The 10,522-nt window shown below is 42.6% G+C and overlaps 1 protein-coding gene across 2 annotated transcripts in view; it reads right to left on the minus strand.

Annotated features, from left to right (window-relative positions):
• cdh11 (cadherin 11, type 2, OB-cadherin (osteoblast)) overlaps positions 1-5,017 on the minus strand; it is an 84,613-nt gene extending 79,596 nt beyond the window's left edge. The window contains exon 1 of one of the 2 annotated variants that reach the window (XM_080037388.1): positions 4,922-5,017. The gene's annotated coding sequence lies outside the window, so the exon portion shown is untranslated. Of the gene's footprint in view, positions 1-4,455; positions 4,891-4,921 lie in introns of those variants that run through there. The other variant, XM_080037389.1, reaches the window with a different exon arrangement.
• Between the last annotated feature and the right edge of the window lie 5,505 nt (positions 5,018-10,522).

Here is a 10,522-nt window from a genome sequence, read left to right on the forward strand (position 1 = left end):
AGTTTCTCCTCACAAGCACCAATACCTTCCCTTCCCCACCTACCTTCACCCCCTTTTTAACATGCACAAATCAGCCACTCTCTCTCTCTCTCTCTCTCTCTCTCTCTCTCTCTCTCTCTCTCTCTCTCTCTCTCTCTCTCTCTCTCTCCAGGGCAAGGTAAACAAGATTAGAGGTCATACACGCTAATTGCCGACTCTGTCATTTAATCCGTTTGAGGCCAGAGATTATAGTTATAATCCCACATTGCACACTGCCACAGGAAATGATAAATCAGTGTAACATCTACCTGACTCCCTGTTACGTTGTTCTGAACAGACAAGGAGAACGGGACAGGGTAGAATACAAAAAAGAAGAGGAGAGAGAGAGAAAAGAATATGGCTGAGGTTTGACCAGTTTTTCTGTTAAACTGACTGCTTTCAACTGAATGGAGGGAAAGCAAAACACAATAGTGCCGAGGCAATTAACCAATTTAATACTCTCACAACGCCACCCGCTTCTTTACTTCCATCCCCCTTTCTCTCTCTCTCTGTTTTTTCTCTCTCTCTCTTTTTCTCTCTCTCCTGCTGGAGGTAATGTGAATCTGAAAGTAACAGAAGCTAGTCATGATGACCAATGCTTATCCAGACAGACTCAGTGTGTGTGTGTGTGTGTGTGTGTGTGTGTGTGTGTGTGTGTGTGTGTGTGAGTGTTTGGGGGCGTACAGATTGAATCTTGCATCCCTGGGGAGCCTAACTACCTCTCCATCTCTCTGACTGGCTTTTTCAGAGAGAGAGAGGGGAGAGAAAGAGAATGAGCAAGAAAAAGAGAGGGAGAGGGAGAAAACACCCAGGGAGAGATTTGGAAAGAATTTGAAAGAAAGAACAGAAAGTAGAAAAAAAAATGAAAAAAGCAGAGATCGTCCGTTGCTGCAGCAAAGCCCAACAGCTCCCTCTGTCGTCACCTATAAAAGGTCTGGTACCCTCTCTCGTTCGTACCCCCCCTTTTATTCTCTCTCTCTGTCCCCTCCCTCCACACTTTCGAAGAAACTGGTATAAATTGCAACGATATATGAGAATGAGCAGCTTGCCGGCTAATTAAATATAAATATGACTATTCACAGTGTAATACATTCATCCCTCTATCCCGCCCGCCTCCCTGGTGAGCTACGTCAGCAGTGTTTGGAGTCAGCTTTGCCTTTCAACTCGTTCCAGAAAGGGAGTTTTCTTTTTTGTTTTCTTTTTTTTCTGTTTTCTTCTCAATTAAATCCTTCACATTTCCTGAAGGTGACAAAAGTAAGACACATGTGGCCCTGAAAGTCATTTAAAAGTGGCTCACAGTAAGATTTCTAAGTCAGATTTCTAAGTGAAAACCTGAGATATGGACATGTTATGAACCTTTTACATTAATCATATAACGCTTATCGGCATGTTTTTCTTTCCACTTAGTAAATCACTAAATATATCAAATATTAACTTACTTTGGTAAAAGCCTAAACTAAACCAAGTGAAACCAAAATAGTTGTGTATAGCTGCTAACCTGGACTGGACCTTTCAACACAGGTGACTCTATGTTATCATGCACTTTCTTATACAAGAAGGTCCCCACACACACCACATACTCTGAAACCTTGACTAGAGTGTGCATTAACTGGCTTAGTTGTGTCTTTTCACAACAACACTAAAGGAGCAAATGTTGAATCACATACAAGCTGCAACCAACACGGATGTAAAAATCACTTACATGAAATACACACACACACACACACACACACACACACACACACATACAGACTGCTGTGGGAACTGAAACGAGGGGAAGCAGCAGCTATATGATTATGTTGCTTTCTGAGATAGCCAAGTAAAGAAAAAAAAAGAGACAGTTTCAGGCTGCCGGTCTGGTTTTCAGCTCAGACAGCGGTGGCTCTCATAAAAAGAATGAGATGAAATAAAGTACTGATAGAAGTCACGCTGCCCTCTTCTCCTGCCCTCCTCCTCACATTCTGATAGGAGTCACGCTCTTTTATTTCCCTCACAGCTCTGCCCCGTTGTTTTTTCCTCATGTCTCCTCTCTACACTCACGTCCTCTCTGGTTCATCTTATTTCTTGCCTATAGGATCCTCAATCCTTCTCTATCCAAACTGTTTTACTATGTGACTGTGCTACTGTACAAAAGCACACATTGAGCGATACTGGGGTGCTATTTATAATACAAAATAAACAAATTCAACACAAGAACAATTAGGGACTTTTTTTATTTTCTTGTGATGTGTCTTTTAAGTGGACCACTATGTAAACTCAAATAACCAAGAAATAAATAAAAGGGGGAATGCAGCTTTTTCTTCTCTGCAATGTTGACTGGTCTGTATAGGCTAATTAGCAAAATGCGGAAGGCAAAAAATAAGCAGTGAAGTGCCTGTTCCAAAAAACTATCAGCAACTAGGCAAACATGGAGAAAAGACCACAACAACGCTTTTGCAACCGTGCAAACTAGAGAGGAGTCGAAGGTGCTTTAGCCCTTTAGGAATGCAACACAAGAAGTTAAGAACCCCTTTCTCCTTTTTTTTGGTTCTGTATGGTTGGCTGCAGAATGGGCCCTGCAAGAAACAGCAGCAGTGCAAACCAACCAAGGCTGGCTGGTAAGAAGCCCCTGTCGAATAAAATACAACAGCAAATGATTTCCTCAATGGCTCCCACAAGACAGAAGAGTACAGCGATATATAGCAGGTAGTGTGGGGTGGGGAGAGATGGATAGACTGAGGCAGAAGGAGGGGAATAGAGAGGGGGTGGTGGATGAAGGTGGGGGAGAAGGGGGGGGGGGGCATTTCATAGCGCAACAGTGTCGGAGATGGAATTGATAGAAAGGGGGATAGTGAGAGGGAGAGAGATTATTACTTGCTTGAGAGCAGCACTCTTGAACTGTGTCATGAATACCAAAGACTGTCAACGCATCTCTCTCTCTCTCTCTCTCTCTCTCTCTCTCTCTCTCTTTTTTTTTTCTCTCTCTCTCTCGTCCCCCATTGAAAACGCAGCGGAATTGCAGCTGCTGCCCAAATTATACACCAATGTCTCACTTACACACTCTCTGACACAAACGAGTCAGCGGCTTAGCACTACATCCATCCGAAATTATCCATATCAAAGCAGCAAACTCACAGACTCGAATAACAAGGACACGTTTTTAATAGAATTGACTGGATGTCTGCGCAACAATAAAATTAAAATAATGAGAAAAAAGACAGATCTAATGTACCCCTACAGGGACGATAAGCCAAACGCATGGACCTAATTGAGTGCAGAATGAGCCACAATGACTCCACAGGCAAGTGATTTGTATGCAATTTTTATTCAGTTTCGCTGACGCACACGCAGAGGGCAAGGACGCAGAATTCAAATGGACTGAATATTAAACCGTATGGAGTTTCCAGGGACTTTAAAGCTCTTAATTCTACAAAGCGGTATACAAAGCCCAGTGTGTGTGCTCGTTTGGTTTGGTGTGTGGGTACGTGTGTGCGCGACTGCGAGAGTGCATGCGCGCGTGTGTGTGTGTGTGTGTGTGTGTATGTGTGTGTGTGTGTGTGTGTGTGTGTGAGAAAACAAATTAAAACGAAGACTAATCGAAAGAAAAGAGACGGGCACAAATTAGGTTTTGGGTGATAATTGAAACTGTTAAAGGGGAGATGAGAAGTGGGTAAAGAGTCTCCTTGAAGCGAATTGGCCAAATCAAAAATTTCCAAAAAGTAACGATTTTTTTAATTCCCTTGAAAAGTTCTGCGTTGCCGTTACGCGGGGGCGCCGGGAGGCAGCGAACGAGTCTTCGCCGAGATTAGCCACTATACGTGGCCAGACACACACACGCACGCACGCACACACACACACACACACGCATGCAGTCGCGCACACACGTACCCACACACCAAACCAAATGAGCACATATGCCAACACACGCCAATACACACTGCCCTGGAAATGTGATTTAAAAAATACTGTCTGCGTTATATGAAAGCCGCAAACATCCAACCGTCATCCAGTGGCCCCGAGGAGCAAAGAAAGTCTGCCCTGTTACAGCCGGCAGCACAACACACACCCAAGTCCTCATACTCTGTTACCATCGCAAATGGTGTGAGGGGTTTTTCTCGTAGATTATTCCCTGGTTGCTCAAACATAACGAAATCCAGCATTCTGGCCCTGTTTATAACATGTAAGCACTATGCAGTGTCTGTGTGACAACGCTGTGTTTGGATTATTAATCCAGAGTAGAATCACAATCTCCCCCAGCATCCCGGGAATCGAAAACATTTCCCTTCGTTCTCTCTCGCCTCTTTTTACGCTCATTAAAACCTCCGCAGAAGGAGATGCGCGGACAGTGAGGGGGGGAGAGAGAGAAACAGACTAAAGGGAGGAAAAAAAGAGATGAATGGGACCGTGTTGAGGTAACAACGGTCAAATCCCCAGTCCTTTAACTCAAGCAGTCCTTACCTTGGAAGTGAGAGACTCCGTCGCAGCCCGTCTCTCCAAGGAAATTTCACCCAATGCATACAAGCCAGCAGAAATCGAGCACTACTCTCTCAACTAGTATCACTTCTTTTTATCAGATGTCCAACACATCCACTGATTGAAACACGTTTTTCTTTTCTTTTTTCTGTTTGTGTGCGCTTGTAGAAAGAGTAGGGTACAACAAAAACAAAAAATAAGGAAATCAGAGCCAAGTCGGTTCTGCTGAAACCCAAAATGTTCTCTCTCCTATTATTATTTTTTTATTCTCTTGAGCGCAGAGGCAAAGAAAAAAAACAACAACAACCAAGCGGCTTCAGAGATGACTGGGGAAAACGAGGGGGTAAAAAAAAAACCTGCTAGATAGAGCAGTAGTGCATTTTGATAAGGTTCCGAGACATTGAAGTGGTGGCCAGGTGGTGTGTGTCAGGAGAGAAAAGAGGTAAATCACCTTAGCATCCCTCCCTCCTTCGGGCATCAAATCCAGTACAGTCAGTGTCGTTTATCCTTCCTCCCTCCAAGAGCCTCGGAAGCGGAGTGAGAGAAGCTGAACGAGCGCGCGGAAGCAACACGAGAGAGAGAGAAAGAGAGAGAGAGGTACTATGTGTGTGTGTGTGTGTGTGTGAGAGGGATGGAGAGAGAGAAAAAAGCGAGCGAGAGAGATATGTCGCTGCCGATGGAGGGCGTTGGAAACTAGAGTAACCCTCTCACTCCTCACTTTCTCTTCCCTCTCTATATCCTAGCTGGCAATAGTAATATTATCATAACATTTTTGTTGTATTGCTGCTATTTTAAAAGTCATAGGGCAAATTGAATAATCGTTCCAATAATATCTTAGAGGCCCCACTTTTAACATCCCCATATCTCGTATATACTGTATATATAGGCTACTGTGAAATTATGTCTATTTTTCTAAAAGTTTGTGAATGCAATTTTCCTGACTGAGATGCAGAAGTGTTTAGGTGAATTTTCCCCCGACAGTTGGGACACACACAGTACACCGTGTCTGATCCAAATCAAGACTGAGAGGCTGCAGCAGGAGAAACCCTGCAGGAGGGGGGAAATGAATGCAACAGTTGCTCTCTCCTCATTGGCTGAGAGCAGCGTCCAACTACTGCCAGAGAAAATTTAGAATCTCTTCAGCAGCCAATCAGGGGAGACGAGGGTGAAGTGTAGGGAGGGGCGGCTGCGAAAAATACCTTATTTCTGAAATAATCTGGTTGACAAGAAGTCTCATTTAAAATAACTGCTGGCCAATGGTCAACGAGAATGATACAACTGTTGGTATATAGGAACATCTCATCATCATTTTACTTCAGGCAAAACCAACGTGGTTGGACTTCTTTCCATCTTTATACTATTCAGTGAAGCAACATGTGTATTTATTTATTCATCTACTGTATATATTTGAGTTAATGGCTCCACAGACCTGACTCATTTGCTATTTGCAAAGCGGTGACTAAGACATATAAAGCTTTATTGTGACATGTTGATTAATGTTTTAATTGGCCATTAATGCCTTACTGTATGCCTGCTGTATTGTGACAATAGTGTTCATTAATTACCCTATCTTGGACCCTAGGATATTACAGTTTATTGCTCTTTTTTAGATGATGTTTAGCCATTTACATGCTTCATTAGCTAGTACAAAGAGATGAAGTGGAAATGGAGAAGGGAGGGGTAAGACATGCAGCAAAGGGCTCTGGGCTGGAATCGAACTCCCAGCTCCTGCATCAAGGAAATGGCCTTAATGATAGGTCTACTTAGGGCGCACTCACACTAGGCAAGTTTGCCTGTTCCGTGCTGCAGGAAGATTCCACCTCCCCACTCCCCCGCTGACACGTGGTCACACTGCTCCCAAAGGCCGTGGCCTGGGCAAGATTGCTCCTTCATACATACGTCATCACGTCATAATACGATACATAAGTCATCACCAAGCGTACTTGCTGCCAGAGTTAGCGCAACAATGGAGAACAACAGTAGTCGCGGATTGCCCGAAACACCTCCGGGTTTTTGTGGGTCTTATCCAGCTGCGACCATGGCTACGACTGAATACCGTCGCCGGCCCAAATTTCAAAAACTCTCCACTTCGCTATCGTACCGGAACACACTCGTGAACCTCATGCCGCCATTGTTTACAATTATTGTGGGGAAGAAGGATTGTGCATGGACTACGTCATCCAGCTCACATCGCGTATCCGTTTGTGTGCGCGTGTCTTCTCATTAGCATCTGTGCCGTTCTCTCTGGCACACCTCTCCCAAGTGTTCCGTGGTCAAGGAACTGTTCCGTGCTGGAATACGGATGGCGTGTTCACACTAGCCAAACGTTCTAGACTTTAATATGCAAATGAGCACGGGCACAGAACAGAGGCCCTATAGTGTGAGTGCGCCCTTATTCTACCAGTTCTGCTACTGGGGGGGTGCCCTATTTTCCTGTTCTTCATGTGTTCTTCTGATGGACACCATCAAACCTATTTTAATGAGATATCCCCTTAACTAAGTACTAACCCTCACCCTTCCAAGGTAAACCAAGGTATTTCCCAAAACTTTACCACATCAGATTTTCTGTCTTATTCTTACCTAACCTATGTATAGTTGCTGGTCTGCCAGAGGTTTGAGGGTCTCCTGGCCATTGAAGCTGCGCTTGATCCATCAAACAACGGAAGCTGCTGCAAGTCATTGGTCCATGTTTGTTGGCCAGGCATAACATCCCTATGGGAGCACTCACCATAACCCTAACCAAACCATAACCCTTCGGACGCAAACCATTGCCTTACCCAAAACATAACCAAATCGTTTTTTTGCCTTACACTAACCAAACCTAAACCACAGCATTGCCACACAGTGCCACATCCTTATCAAAGGCACTGTGAAGTGATGTCCTGCCGGTAGGGCCGTTGGATCAGGAAATGCATCTACAGCATATGCAATTATATAGGACATGTACAAATAACTAATTATGTCATTTCTTTATTGAGCTATTTCTTTATAAGCAACAGCTGGGCCCAATAGCTGCCAGCAACGGGGGTTAGGTTGCATTACATATTTAGAAAAGCCAGTGACTTGTTTACAAACCAACAATGCAAAATGTATGCAGTTTGCCGGGGACCGAACCCAAGACCATATGCATGTGAATAAATCTAACACTAACGCTGAGCTTCAACCACCTCTCAAAGACGCCTGTCGACAATGTGTCAACATGGTGTCAGTGTTGCATGTCTCAAAGCTCAAAAATGTCTTATTCTAAACATCTATTCATTTTTGGCATAAATGGCAGAGGTTTAAATAACTAATTCAGAGCCTGGAAGGGAACCAGGGAAACAGCAGGGGCTTTCATACAGTGGGGGAACATGAGATGATAATACATATTTTCGTTATGGCAGCATGCCTTTATTACTTTGGATGCAAAATGACATAATTAGATTACGATAAAGGGCAAGTTGTCAAATGTAATTAAAGGGTATTTTTGGTCATAATGACTGAACTTGTAAACAACTGTAGCCCTCTTTCTGCACAAAATCTCTTCATTTAAGGGTGTTTATTATGCAGACACACTCAAATTGGTTTCAGTAAATTAGTAATTCTCTGCATGTTAATACACACTTAACATCTCATATCACTGAAGCTGGCAAGTACAAGGGACAGAGAGGCAATGCTAAGACCATACGGAGGATTTAGAATTATTTCTCCTCTTCAAAGAAGGTGTTTTTTTTTAAACATCAATGTGCGCTCACCTTTTCTAACTGGTGCTGAGTGAGGATAAAACGGTTCCACCAAGTTTCACCCCAGGAAACGACTGGATCAGCAAACTTTGGGTCTTCCATTTATATTGAAATGTGATTTTTTTTTTCTTGATATGATTTGTACGAGCATTTTTAAAGTTCCTTTTTCATGTATTTTACATTGAATACAAATAAATAATATAAAAGATGACTGTTGTATTTTGGTTGCTTACAGGAGACCACATTAGTGGCAAAGGGCTTCTTTTTGTTTGTTGTTACCTTTTTCCCCAATCTCAGTTTGAAGCAATTTGGCATTGAATTAAGTGTAAATCAACTGTAGCTGAGGGAGTATGACTTGGACTAGACTGGACCACACTAGATTTGTTGAGTTATTTGAGACGTTGGTTTAACCCACTTTAATTAGCTGTTAACAGCTGTTGAACTCCTCTTGGATGTCTGTATTGTGATAAACACACTTTCTGTTGGTCTAATAATAATAATAATAATAGTGCATGAAATAGGCCACGCCCATTGTGGGGGAAAACATTGAACAGCGCTCCATCCACTTTGTATTGAAGGAGACCTGTCTTCTGCAAACAAACTTAATTAAAATGTAATCAAACATCCATTTAAGAAAAAAACGTTACTTTCTTGAAAGCCACGACTCTTGTTTGTCTATATGAGCTGTTTTTGTGAAAAATTATTTAGTAGTTTTCAATATTGAGGTGTTTTTGTCCGGTCGGACCGGGTCGGACCCATCGTGGGGGAAACCGTTGAAAACCGTTCCATTCACTTTGTATTGAAGGAGACCTGTCTTCTGCAAACAAACTTAATTAAAACGTAATCGAACATCCATTTAACAAAAAAACTTTACTTTCTTTAAAGCCACGACTCTTGTCTGTCCATACGAGCTGTTTTTGTGAAAAATTATTGAGTAATTTTCAATACTGAGGTGTTTTTTCCCGTCCGTGAGGGTTAGCCTATGGTTAGCCTACAGCAGAAGGCTAACATTAGCCTAGCATTCAGCATACATTAGTTAAGAGTTTTGTCTCGATTTTGAAAATTACTCAATACTTTTTCACCAAAACAGCTCGTATATACAGACAAGAGTCGTGGCTTTAAAGAAAGTAACGTGTATTTGTGAAAGGCATGTCGTATTACGTTTTTATTAAGTTTGTTTGCCGAATACGGGTGTCATTCAATATAAAGTGAATGGAGCGCTGTGTATTGTTTTCCCCCACGATGGGCGTGGCCTCCGATTATGACGCGTTCCGCACAGTCTCTATACAGGAAGCTTAATAGTTCAGTCAGATGTCTTAGAGTGTGAGCTGATACATCATTCTAAACAGGACAGAGTTATACATTTCACTAATCTGATATTTCCACTGAGGGAAATTTTTTTCCAACGCGACTAGGCTATGTTTAATGAGGCAGGCAATCTTTCTTATACCTTTAGGATTGTCAATAAGTGTGTCTGTGGAGTGATAGATCATTTCTTAAAAGGATTCAGTATGTGACACCTCTGACCTTTTCATCTTGGACCTTATTTCCTTATTTGTACCCGTCAAATGGATTGCTATTGATTACAATCATCTCATCAGCATACCTCTTTCAAGCAGTGTCCTCCCCCCCTGTGTCATGCCACACATTTGTAAAAAGATTTGACGTTGGGCCTTTCTCATTCAGTTTTAATGCTGCCTTCCCTGTTTCTTTGACACATACTTGTTTACTCTTAGCTAACTGGCTACCTGTCAACATGGACCCAAGAGTAAAGTCATGCAATATATATAGCAAGGGTTGTCAGGTCATGGGTAAACTGGCAATTCAATACAAACACAGAACAGACACATAACTACACAGTGAGCACTGATATGTTTTTTTATTATTTCACAAAGAGCATTTGAAACGGATACATTTGAACGTTCCGTTGAAACAAAGTCGTACTGTGTGCGCTAGCTACAATGAGAGGCTACTGTCTTGTGTTGTAAACATTCAGCTGAGACAGCAGTTCTGAGAGGTCTGGAGCCATTGCACACACTGACCCACAAACCCCAAACAGTAAGGGAATATTCACCATGAGCCAGGCCACCCACAGGATGGCGCACACACACACACACACACACACACACACACACACACACACACACACACACACACACACACACACACACACACACAATATCATATACATTTACGGACACTATGACATATTGAAAACAATGGAAACACAAGCTGGAAATCTATATAAACCTCAATGAAAGATTCCAAGAGCCTGTTAAATAAAAGACGTGGAGAGGGAATGACAGAACAACAGGTCTTCTCTCCTCTTT

Source organism: Ammodytes marinus (genome assembly GCF_949987685.1).
Source record: "Ammodytes marinus genome assembly, chromosome: 11".
NCBI lineage: Eukaryota > Metazoa > Chordata > Actinopteri > Uranoscopiformes > Ammodytidae > Ammodytes > Ammodytes marinus.